Source organism: Protopterus annectens, chromosome 3.part1, assembly GCF_019279795.1.
Source record: "Protopterus annectens isolate FY-2018-M chromosome 3.part1, PAN1.0, whole genome shotgun sequence".
Classification (NCBI taxonomy): Eukaryota; Metazoa; Chordata; order Ceratodontiformes; family Protopteridae; genus Protopterus; species Protopterus annectens.
This window is the reverse complement of record NC_056732.1, coordinates 729,416,195-729,429,815: the sequence shown is the minus strand read 5'-3', so window position 1 is coordinate 729,429,815 and position 13,621 is coordinate 729,416,195. Positions and strand designations below refer to the sequence as shown.

Sequence of the window (13,621 nt, the reverse complement as noted above, 5' to 3'; positions counted from 1 at the left end):
GACTGGTTAGATTCAGAATATGCTACATGGTTGGCAAGGCCATTCCTTCATTTCCATTAAACGTTTGTATTCTGGTCCTAAACATTCCTTCCATTTTTCCAACATAAAACCATTTACATTCACAAACAGGCCCACACATTACATCTTGTGTGCCACTATAATAGTACCGATTTTTATTTTATCTGACCTCAGTGCTGTGATATTAAAAGCTATTAATAAATTTAATAACAGTAAATTAAACATTTACTTCACCTAAAGCTATCCTTGTTATTTAGTAATTTATTCATTTGATAACTGACGAAACCAGCCCAACTACCCTGCTTATGTCCCTTTTTCAGCCACAACCAGTCACAAAATTACAAACGAATAAGCTCATTATAGAGAAATGTGAATGAACAGAGCAAAATGAAGAGGTTACATACAAAGGCTGCTTATACAAGAATATTGACAGTCATTTTCAGATTATTATTTACAATGGATAGGTTTGGAATCATGCTATAAGGTGTTTTAAAGTACATGGCTGTGATAGATGACCTATGGGCTTTGACACTTGCACCACTGCTGTCAATCAACAACCCTCTTTTCCTCATTTTTCTACATGGGGTCAGGGTGTCATGTCAACTACTGCCATCTCTCTCGATTCAGTGCCACTCTCCTACCATTTTCGACAGTCATGCCTGACTGTCACATGTCTTCCCTCATATAATCCATCCATCTCTTTTATGGATGCCCTTGTTCCCTTTTTGCCTTGTCTGTCCCAAATCATCTTTACCAGATTGTCTTCTGCTTTTCTGCACGTGCCCAGATCCATGTAATTTGTTCTCTTTGCCCTTCTCTGCAATTGGAGCTACTTTAGCTTTTGCTCTTATGTCTTCATTTCTTTGTCTGTCCCACAGTGCACATCGTTCCACTCATCTCAGGCACTTTATATCCATCACCACTAGCTTTCTCAACTGCACTGCCTTTACAGCCCAGGTTTCTATACTGTTCAGTAGTACTGGGTGCACCACTGTTTTGTACACCTTACTTTTCAGCTTCTTTGGCATTCTTATAGGTTCATAGGTAGGTACTAGGCTATTGGCCCAAGAGCCTAAGTAAGCCTAGCCAACAAGGTTCCCTGGCTTATGCCACCCAAGGAAGTTATTTTCCTGTGCCCACCGAGCAGAGCCACAGAAGTGATCCCCAGGGTGTATTTCCTATTTCTGTTAAACACTACCTCTGACACACTGTGCTAGTTGGCAGCAGCTCCTTTGATTCTAATTTTGACCTCCTCATTCAGACTTCTCTTCTCAACTCCTCCCAGATACCTGAAGCTGTTAACCTGTTTTACTATTTTCCCTTCTCAATCCTCAGCTTTTTTCTGATTTCCTCCATTTGCTGCCACTACAACTATCTTATCTGTACTCAGTTTTACTCCATGTGCCTTCAGTTTGCATTCCATTCCCCTATCCTTTGCTGACGTTCTTAATCAGAGTCTGCCTGTAATGCCACATTGTCTGCACACAGTAACTTTGTTGCTCTGTCCCCTCTAACCTGTTTGTTGATGCAATCCATCACCAGTAGGAGCAGCAGTGGGCTCAGTGCTGAACCCTTGTGCACACCCACTCCCACTTGGAACCCCTCTGTGAGATAAAACACCGCTCCCACTTGAGTCATTGAGTCCTTATACATAGCCTGCACAAGACTGCCCAAATCAGCTTTCTTGGGACCTTGTCATATGCTTTCTCCAAGTCTAGAAATGTCCAGTTGAACTCTTTTCTTCACAACTGTCTCCTTGTAAACATGGAGTTGGTTGTACTGCATCCTGATCTGAATCCAAACTGCTCACCTCCCATCTTACTTTCTACCACTCTGTGAATCTGTTTATCAATCACCGTCTCCAGAACTTTCAGGCAGTGTTACAGGAGGTAGACATATCTCTGTACGGCCCACAGTTGTGTAGGCCATCTTTTTTCTTGTAAATTGGCACTGGTATGCTTATTCTCCTTTCTCTCCATAATGCTCTGAGTACCCTCAAAAGACATTACTGTCCTCTCTCACCTGCACCACTGCTGTCAATATTTTTGCCTAACAGAACTAACATTATGGGAACTGAATCCAGCCATTGGTGTTAGTTAATATATCAAGAGAAGTTAGCCTTAAAGATGTATACGAAATATACACTGCTGCCTTAGATAGTAGCAAAAGTCCTGTCACACCAAAATGACCTTTCACTGTACAGCTAGCAATCAGAGTTATAACCAATGGCTCCTCAGGATTTCACCCAGCTCAGACTGAGCCCACTGATTTCCAGTACAATCTCACCAACAGCAATTAAAACTTAACCAAAATTATTCTGGACATACACATGCATGTGTGAGTGCATACGCATATATATTATTTTCTAGAAGCTGCCATCAGTTAGGCAAAATACACACACATGCATATAAACAAACCTTACTGATTAACCTTAAAATAAGTAAACATTATACATATAAATGGTAACAATTAACTCTGAGCTGTCAATCTTCAAAAGGTGGACACCATAGTTACATGCTCACCCTTAAATAAGCAAACCTTTAAGTGAATAAACAAGCTATCAGCTACAAGCATTTGGAGTTAAAATAATAGAATGAATTAACAAGTAGAGTATTTCCTTCATAAATATTTATACAAACAGTGCAGAACTTGCACAAGGAACCGAATTGAAAAATATGATCAACAGATACATAATGTTCAGAAAAAAAATAACATCAAAACTAGAACCTCCTCGTAGCTGGCTAGAACATGCAACACAGCATGTGCAGGCAATTATTTAAAACTCAGTTGTTCAACAAGATGCGTTTGCAAGCATATTCATGAATGTGAACAGTTTTATAAAAAAAAAATGAAACTGCTTTTTTTAAAATATACAAGTAAAAAGAAAACGTACTTGCAAAGCTCTTTCCAGTCACAGAAAGAGAGCTATATCCTGATGTCATTATTATGCCTGCAAGATATAATTACATCGCTGTTGGAGCAGGCACTAATTAAGCTCAAATGTAATGTATAATGAACTGTAAACCAATGAAGTAACTAACTTGTTAAATTAAGTCTGACAAAAATATACAGTTTTCCCAAAACTAACAGGATGGCATTTAATTATTTTTCAGTGCTTTAGATATTACAGTTAAGCCTAATTTTTATTCACCCCAAAAACTGTGTCCTGCTGGCAAGGTCAAGGACATTGGGAGGCAGTCCACTAGACCTCCATGTTCAGTGGGTGTTTCAATACATTCTCGAAAGCCGGCAATATCTAATCTGACATTGTCGACACAAGAATATCAAATGCTCAGAATCTCGAGCGTGTAAACGGAGATTTCCGTTTACTGCAATGTAGTGCGGTCTCGGATTTGGTATATTTAAGTAGTGGGGGTTGTAGGGGGGCTTGCCCCTCTGCTTAAACTCATTAGGGTACTTTTTTTTGTCTTTTTATAAGGTTGATGTTTGAAGACATCGACCATATGTTGTTCGATGTTTTCAAATGTCGATCTCATAATATAGACCCATTTCAAAGATACTTTGCAGACTATCTTTCTGTCTAAAATATCCTTACAGGCACATGCAGCCCCACTACTTCTTCCAAGGGTAGTCTCCAACAGTAACTCAGCCTGCTTCTACTTTTGTAAGTTTCAGACAAAACTGGCTGCCGATTTGATTCAGTTCAAAAGGTAAAAGGTAAGATTTAGCAGGCACTGTGTTCAAATGAGGCATCATCATTGTATGACCTACCTAGAATCGTCAAGAGCAGCAGACATTTATGCACTCAGGAAGCAAGGCTTAATTTTGCTTTTAAACAGTAGCATATTTTCACAGTGGCAAATGCACTTAAATACCATAATACCATTTCAATCATATTTCACATTGTACTGAGAATGCAAGTGTAGTATAGCTTTTCATTTACTTCTGTTTTTCAAACAATAATTTGTTGCATCTCCAATAGAGCAGCGTCACTATTCACACACATTTATTTGTAAGAACATCAACATTTTCCGTATTATTAGACTTCTCCTCACACATCTCATTTGTCCCCAAACAGAAGGTAAGCTGTTTTAGAAACTCTCTGGAAATGAAGCTTGAGGTAAATGGTATATCTTAGGTCACACACCTATATTCTTGTTCTGAAAGAACCTCTAAGGTTATGGTGGCAGGGTATAACACTAGACAACCCTGCCATTTTTACTGTTTGTTGGATCCCTGTGCCACCATGGTGCTCTACCAGCTGGATACAAACTGGGTTTACTTCATGCTTTAGCAACGTTTTAATGCAACCCTAAACATTTGTAGCACTCTTACGTCTTAAGTAATGCCTGATCACCAAAAATTCTGCATAACCCTTTTGTTGTATGTTTTATGCACATATGGCTAGAAAGCAAAACTATTATGGGCTATGGTTACAAGTGTCTTAAATAGGCTCCTGTGGTTCCCAAATACTGAATATTACTTTTGATCTGTAGTCCATCTATAAGAGTTCACTTTTTGTACAACCACCCCCTTTTTAGTATATGCATTCCCTTTGTCTGTGAGGATTAGGAGTCTCCTTGGCTATCTTCCTTATGGCTTGTAAAGTGTCATCTGACAACTGTGCCTGGCTTAGCCCTCTGTTTGTAATCTTCCCCAGTTCCACTTCTAAAGGAAGTCCAGTACTTTCTGATAGCAGTATGTCTAAATCTGAGGCAGTTATCACTCATTTCCTTCTCTGATGCAACTCCTTCCAGTGGAAGTCCGATACATTATGAAAGCTGTGGCTCTGATGCAGGCTTTTCCTTATCACCTAGATTTTTTTCTTGAAGAGGCCAAATCTACCAGCCTCTGCTGGAGGTGCGGGCAATTGACTGAATTTTAACCTTGATGCAATTTCTGGGTGATTGCCTTCATGCTTGACTGTGTATTACTCTATGCACACAAAGTACAGTGATAAACTAATTTCCTATTAGAACATCTGCTCAGATACAATCCAACATTACTAATCTCCCCTATCTATATCCCTGGCCAAATGAATGCTGCTAATGACACCTGAAAAAATGTGTCCCTCCCATGGCCCAACCCACAGTAGTCCGCCTATGAAGGTAATGTTTCTACAGGCTTAATCTGAAGCAGTATCCCTCTTAATGATTTTTTCTGCCATTTGCCATAACAGAAAAAAATACCATAAAAAACACCAACTTGTAAAAAAAAAGAAAAATTAACCAAACAGCTGAATTAAACCAGGATAATTTATTGCAAAATAACCCAGGTAGAAATCACAAAGCAAGCACTTTCGTAAGGCACAATAGCCAAACTTCATCAGACAAATTAATCTCACAAGTGCTCAGCATTTAGATTACAAACCATACCCCACTGAACATTTAATCCACAATTAACTACTTAACATACATAATATTTGCAGAATGATTGAATGTTAAAAATTATATATAAAATATATATAATAAATCATACTTGAAAACAAAAAATATATACAATGATAAACAATTCATGAATAAAATGTTATTACTATAAAATTACCTATCTAATACCCTACGCTTCAATTTGCTACTAATAGAGATATATTATACTATTATATAGATATATATTATTAGAGATATAGAAATATAAATGTTGAGCAATTGTGAGATGAATTTGTCTGATGAAGTTTGGCTATTGTGCCTTACAAAAGCACTTACTTTGTGAATTCTACCTGGGTTCTTTTGTAGTAAATTATTGTGGTTTAATTCAGCTGTTTGGTTCATTTTTCTTATTTGCCATGATAGGGTACAGGCCCTTGTAATAATACGGATCATCTACCATTCAACAAAACCTATCTTTACTGTGTTGAATACATTTGTTATCTCCCTAGTATGACTTTGGCTACACTGGAAACATCTTACTCCAACATCTTGCTGTATAAATGAGCCAACAGGTTTCCATTTTCCCTCTATAGTTTGCTGTAAAGGTTTAAATGGCCCCCATACTCTATTTTAAACCCATGCATGGTGATTGGTACCCCCTTTAGTATTCAGATGTACCCTTCCCCGTTTCTTCACAGCTCTAAAACTGCCAGTCAGCAAGCCATATTCTCAGGTCCTTGAACAAACTACCAAGTGCTTGCTTCCTCATCATAATGTCTTCAAATACTTCCAATGTAGTGATGACTTGGTATCCACTCACCAAATTAAAATAAGTGCTTATTTCTGGAATATAACCACTCCCATGGTCTTCTGCTTTCATATAAGTAGTCAAAACAATTACACCATTTGTTTATGATGCAGCATGCTTTGCCTTACCAAAAAGAAGGTGTTAAAACTTTATATATTGTCCCTATTTAATTTACCAATTCAACTGCTTGAAAAAAACAATGGAATCATCCCTCTCTAAATATTTTGGAAACAATTTACTGACTTTTGCATTGAGGGATCATCTCTCTCTTCACAGAGCTCACATACTTTTGACAAAAAGACCTGACTCTCCTTCCCTGCTGGAGTTATTTCTCTCTCCAGTTTTTCACTCTTTCATCATCTTGTATGCCTCAACTGCTTTACTCTCTCAGCTGCTTCAAGCTCTAAGCATTTAATCTCTGACTTTAGTGTAGTTAAATCTAAGTAGGCTCAGGTGTTAACTGAAGATGATATAAAATGCTTTGCTGCATGCTTTATACCTACAACCAAGATGCCTCCAACGTTATATAACTGATTAACCTGCACATATTGCTGGTTTTATGTCATCCCTAGGTATAGCAGCATACACAATTTCTGTGGCACTGAATTTTTTCCATACTCTGAGTTCATTTATGTCTTGTTTGCCAAGTATTCTGACTAAAAAAAAATAAAAGAAATGCTTTACTGGATATAGTTCTGCATATTTACTTTGTGGCTGCAATGCTATACACAACTTAAAGTGACCAAAGCAGTCTTAATAGGCTATGTAAATCAATGTGTGTATACACATTAAGAAGCTATCCACGGGCTTGCACACGTGTATAAATACTGAGCACATGCAAGCTAGACTGCCATTTTGTAGTTAGCGGGTGAGATGTAAGCATGTATGTATGCAAGGTCTGTCTGTTAACTAGTTCGTTCATATTTAATGATGCTGCTTATCCATCCTGATTTGTTTCTATGTATTAAAGCATCTAAAAGAAAACCCCAGCCTTCTTGTCATATGTGTTAGAGACTAATGAGTGACAGGCTATACAAGACCAATTTACAAGAGACAGACACTACCTACCAGTTAATATGTCACAGATAGGGCCTATGGACTTTAACTTCTAATCTAGCTATTACAATCATAAATTGCTTCTGTCAGTATCAGACTGCAAAGGAACCAGCATCAAAGGGTTTGGATCCCACTGCTGGTCTTAATTAAAATGTCAAGGGCAACTGTCCCTAAGACTGTATAGTAAATGTATAATGCTGCCTTGGACAACAGCCAAGTTCTACCACAAATGGCCTTTACACTGTACAGCTATACATCAAAAGTACAATTACTGGGAGCCCATGACCGTTACTGAAATAATTGCAAATTTTATACAATTGTTCTACATTTTACACCTTTGTTGCACCTTTACTTGGAAAAACTTAGTTTTACTGAACACTGACATCCATTGTAAATGCAATGTTCTGAATCTAGTAAACATAATTTCAACTTCAAAAATGTAATTTTAACAGGTTTCTTCCAACATTTTTGGCAAATAAAGAAATTAAAACTATATGAAGACCTGATTAAAGCTAATCTCAAGTACTTACTCTTTCAGTGGTATATTTTTTATATAAAATAACTTTTATAACTGCCATCTGAAATCTCTTAGAAAGTGCTGAGCTCTGCTTCCTATTTTAATGGAGCATCTCAAATCTCCCATCAAAGTTAAAAAAATACAACTACAATATTACTGTAACCAGTTTTTGTTTTCCAGCAATTCTCATATTAATTTCCTCTGATGAAATTTGTTCTATGCTTCTCTAGACTCCAAATCAATGCATCCCCCCAGTACATTTGACCTTACAGTTACATTTCTCCAAGAAACTCACTAATAATTATGCAATCAATGCATGTCAAAAGTATCCACACACAAAAATTATGTACAAATACGGAAAAATATACATGCACAGAATAATCCATTTTCAAACTTCCATTAGAACTATACTGACGCAAGACCCCTCACACTTGACAGGAGTTAAATGATTGTCCCATATTACAGTGAAGAAAATTCCAGTAAGTTAAAATTACATTTTTGTTCTAAAAATAAAAATGTCCTGTGAAATAAATACAAACTCTTAAACTGGTTCCCCCTTAAAAGCTCGAGTTGTGAAAAGTTTGAAGCTTACAAGATCAAGCCTAGAAAGTTTTAAATCTTGTATGATCAAACTGGCAACAAAGAAATGAAAGTGCGTTTCTTTTGCCGAAAGCTGAACTGTACAGGATTGCAGTACAGTGGAAATGAAGTACTGACCCCTTCTCCACTGTGGTGCAATCTTGAAGTTGAAATTTGTAAGTAGCATGGATGCCAACCACATGGGGATGGATAAGAGCTTGCACTCCTACAAAAATGTGTACCGGGGGGGGGTCGAGCTTACATGATTGAGAATTTGTACTCCGTTTTATAAGTTTTGAGATTATGTGATTTTGATGTTTTAATATACAGCCCTCTGTGCTTGTTTTCAACAAATCAACTTTCTTTTCAAAAGCCTTATGAAAAGTTCTCCATTTATTAATCTGTACTATCATTAGGCTTAATTTGTTAGATCACTGTATTTTATTAGGCTTAATTTGTTAGATCACTGTATTTCTGCTATTTTTAATTTTACAACTCAAAAACCCAATAAATTCACCCTTAAGAAATGTTATACTTCTTAAATAATCCCAGAAGCCATAACTCATAGTCCTTGCAATATTTGTGTGGAACCCAGCCACCCCAACTTATAACAAAACTATACTCAAAGAATATACATATAATACAAATTGTGGGAAACCACCCATAAAGGCACTTCTACCTACTTCCATGTATCATACAATAAATATAAAGACCAGATAAGACTTTGTTGAAGGGGACAGGCCTGTTTCATTAATATTTTTGCAGAAACTGCTGACCCAATATAACCATTAATGGGAATCTGTCAAACAGGCAAAGTTAGTTTCGCTGAACATAAAATGTTTGAATGCTGTTTAGCGAAACTAGCTTCACTGACAAAGGAGTTTGTATTTCTCTCCACTGTTGTGTGACCTTGTTTGTTGGTATAATTGCGTTAGAGTGCGTGGGGGGTTCAGGAAGCCTCCCTACAAAAAATGTTCTTATGATTATCAAAGGTAGATTCACTGGACATTTTTGAAATTTTTACCATCACTGAGTTGACATAATTCCACCATTAAAAATAAGGCTTTTCATCTGAGAAAAACAATACATTCTTTTGCACCCACACAAAATATGAAACCCAGAGCCACCTGCTGTACTATACTAAACAGATGCTTTCTTATCACCAATTTTTCATAGGAATTTTTCTGCTATATTCAAGTTCAACCTTCTAGAATATTATTTGAACTATTAATTCATATTAAACACGGATCATCATTTGGAAATAACTTCTTCACATCATATATGCCAAGAAATTATATTCAACATTTAATAAGCGGTTTGGACCCAGTAAGATGTATCTGCTTTATTATAGTTGCATAACTATAAAATACAATCTTACAGTAAGATAAAAGTATGACAAATCAGCAACCCCCCCCCCCCACTTGAATTCCATTCCTTCCATATGGCTAAGATTATCCACAACAGACAACCCAGCAAATTACAGTAATAAGAAATACTATTCTCATAGGTGATGAAAATGACTCAACATGCTTCAAGGATAACTTTAGTGTTAATAAAAAAATGAGTTTTTACATATGCAAACAATAGGAATAACAATGTATTCTCAATAATAATACATTGTTTCTTTGTTTGTCAAACATATGATAAAAAGACAGTGCATTTCCCTTTTCTTCAGTTTTCAGAGATTTTAGTTACTGAAACTCCTAACAGATTACAAAACCTCTTTCCTGAACATTTTTCTATTACCACCACATAAAGGAATGTTGCCTACCTTTCTCCCAGAACATAAATATTTTGCTGCCATAACCATTCTCATATCTTTTTGACAATCCAAAAATAAAAGTTTATAAAAAGACCAGACCCATTGTCCCATCAAAGCAGTGTCATTACAGGCTTTAACCAGCTCTTTATGGTATATTCCCTCTCCATTTGTATTATTAGTAATTTTACTTTAATCCAGTACCTCCATTGTACCCATGAATTACAATTATATAGTAAACCTCAGCGAGTCATCCAAATATTATCCAAGTAGGGGCTAACCTCTTATGTTTAATGGAAAATCACTCGTCTCAAAAAGCTTAATACATTCAGCAAAATCATATACTTGTTTTGTATAGTAGGTTGGTATTGGAGTGTTTACTTAGCTAAAAAATTAGATTGTTTTCTAATAATGTAGCTGAATATGTTATTTTCATTATGGACATTATTCACTAAAACTGCTTAAAAAACACATTCAGTTAATTATTAAGGCCAGTGGACCAAAATCCATTCTCAGGTAACTGGCCTGATTTCTCGATCAGAAATTAATTTGTCCAAAAAAATCAATTATAGAAAATTAAGAAAAATCTTAACAGTAAACTTTGCAGACACCCAAGCACCAACCAACAATCAGTGATTAATTAATTTTATATATATATATATATATATATATATATATATATATATATATATATATTCTACTATCTACTGCCTTGAGTTCTGTACCCTTCCACTTCCTCCTCCAATAAAAAAAACAGGTAAAATCTCCCACTAATTATATGGTATGAATACTGTCTAACATAGGGATTCTCTTATCCAAAATGAGTTTTTGCAGTTTTGTAAGGAAGATGCTGTTGGTGCATAAATATTAATCTCCATTTATGGGAATGATATTCAAAATCCATTACAATGTCCCACCCAGGTTCTAAACCATACAAATTTATAGCTTTCACTAACAACCCTCGCTCCTAACTATAAGCTGAAAGGCATACTAACAACCCCCCCCCCCCAATTCCAGGACAAGTATCAGAACTGAAAGACCAAAATCCTTAACAGCAAAACAAATCTAAAAAAAGGAAAGTGGGACAAGTATCAGAATTAAAATAGAAAAATACTTGACAATCCAGAACAATAAACATTTTTGTCCTACAACTGAAACAGTTCTAATACCTTTTTATAAGCAAGTACAAGTGCAATATATGTCTTAAGTTCAATGTGTCCCACACTACCATCTCAGAGTTAAATTAAAATATTCACGTATTCACAAAACTCAAGGCAGTCATGGCTTTAGACTTAGGATTGTCCCTAAACATTCTCTTTACATTTAGAAATGCCTGACTTAGAAACTGTATAATTATCATAACCTTCCAGCAAGCTAGTATCTGTCTCCAAGTCTGAGGCTAAATTTGCAATCCTGTTCTGATAAATCACAAGCTATCCATAGAACCCTTTCCAAAAGTGTCTGAAAGTTTTTCAAGTCAGACTAATCAGGATTTAGTAACTAGGATGGAACTGGTGCCAATACATCAACCTTGCTTAACACCTGGCAATGCTTTTGAAACTCCAGCCAAAACTGGTTATGCTTATTATGTCCTACCTGATAACATTCCAAACACGATAAGACAAGGAAAATCCCAAACAGGCACATTGAAAACATATCTTAAGTTGCCCAGCACATCTTAGCATGCAATGACTCCCCCAAAAAAGCTGAATATGAATATTCTAAATGCCCAATATAAAACAGATCCCCTATCTCTTCCTAACCCCCCCCCCACAACCACCCCAACACCAAATGATTAATTTGATTTTGATGTAAGAATACATCTACAGTATAGGGCTGAAGTCAAAACAATACAATATGCTTACATTTTTGATAAAATTTATATGTTTTAGTTTGAACAAAATTAATAGCTACACTTTAATCTAAATATTGCTCAAATGTTGCGATTTGTTATACCTAATGCCAGGCCTAAACTTTAATTTGACCTGAACTATATTATCTATGCTGTTTCTAGATTTTCTTACAAATTTGCCAGAAGTCTCACTAATACCCAGCACTACATATATTTTTTCACGAGTCAATATTCCTAAGGTAAGAAAAGAGCAACACTGAAAATGATTTTGTCTCTCTGCACTTGCAAAATCTGTGTTTTTGAAACATTTAAAATGGACAATATCACTTTTTCGGAGCCATACATATTTTTCATTCTAATGACATAAGAACACACTAAAGATGCATCTCTCATATTTATTGTCTGCCATACAGAAAAATAATGTGCATAAAACAAAGCAGTAAAATAGCTATGTAACACTAATGGTGACACCTAATAAAACTCATATCTGTGGCAACTAGAACTTTCTAACAGATTTCTCAGAAAATTACTTCTTGTCAGATACAGAATCCATTTAGTTGGTGACCTCCAGGTATGTATAAAGACATTTATACCACGTCATCTTTATGCAGCACGTGCCACTGCTTAGAAGTCAAAATTTGGAGCTGTAGGAAGCATACAGACAATGACAGAATACTTCCAAATTTAGAACAACTACATACATCTCAGTTGTGATATGACAAACAAAGAAGAATATATTTTGCCATGTATTGCATTGCTCTCACCACCACGTGGAAACAGACTTAAGCAACACATCAGAACATCACTTTAAAGCACCTAGTTGTGCAGAGAAAAAAAAAATCTTATCAAAACTTTCGGGAAAATGTAGGCACAGATTAAACCCTAAGACTGCCACTTATACCCTTAAGGATTTATGCAGCTCGGTACTAAAGACTGCCTAATCATATTCCCCATAAGCACAAAGATATTTGGTGGTATCATATTGTTTTCTGAAGAGTATACAGACATTATTGTGTGTGTGTGTGTGTGTGTGTGTGTGTGTGTGTGTGTGTGTGTGTGTGTGTGTGTCTATCCATATTTATCTACAAGTTCTATTTCAGTTAAAATGACAACACAGTGCATCAATTATGGACAGGAATGGTGTTTTCCACACTGAAAGTTCACCATTTATAGGTTCACAGGTGTTTACTAGGCTAACACCCACAAGGGCCTTTTTAAGCCTAGCTATGCATCTCAAATCTCTGACAAGTTCTGATACCCTTGGTAAGTGTCAGCAGGGGCTTGGGAGATGAACCATTTACAGGCTGCCTGTGTCCATTAGAGACATAGGTGCCAAACCATGGATGAATTTCTGGTTCCCCAGCCAATTGTCCAAGTTACACTTGAATTGGGTTAGGGAGGAACTCTGCTTCATATGGATGGGGAGCCTGTTTTATAGACAGGGTAGCATCTGGGAAGCACACCTGTCTCTCCAACAGATCCTATTTACATCACAGGCAAAATTTAAGTATTTAGAATGGGTAATTCTGGTGTTTGTTTTGTGGATATGCAGGAGGTCCATCAGAGTGTGGTCTGACAATGCCCTGTATGCCAGGCATATATCTCCCCCTCAAAAGCCTGTAGGAGACAGAATACAGGCATAGATCCTTGAGGTGGTCCGCATAGAACATTTTACTTACCCACTGTATTCTTTAGTGAGGAACCT

General features: G+C 36.4%; 1 protein-coding gene across 4 annotated transcripts in view; it reads right to left on the bottom strand.

Annotated features, from left to right (window-relative positions):
* The window catches only part of RIPOR2 (RHO family interacting cell polarization regulator 2), a 3,249,967-nt gene that overhangs the window by 432,666 nt on the left and 2,803,680 nt on the right, over nt 1-13,621 (bottom strand). The gene's annotated exons all lie outside the window — the stretch shown is intronic.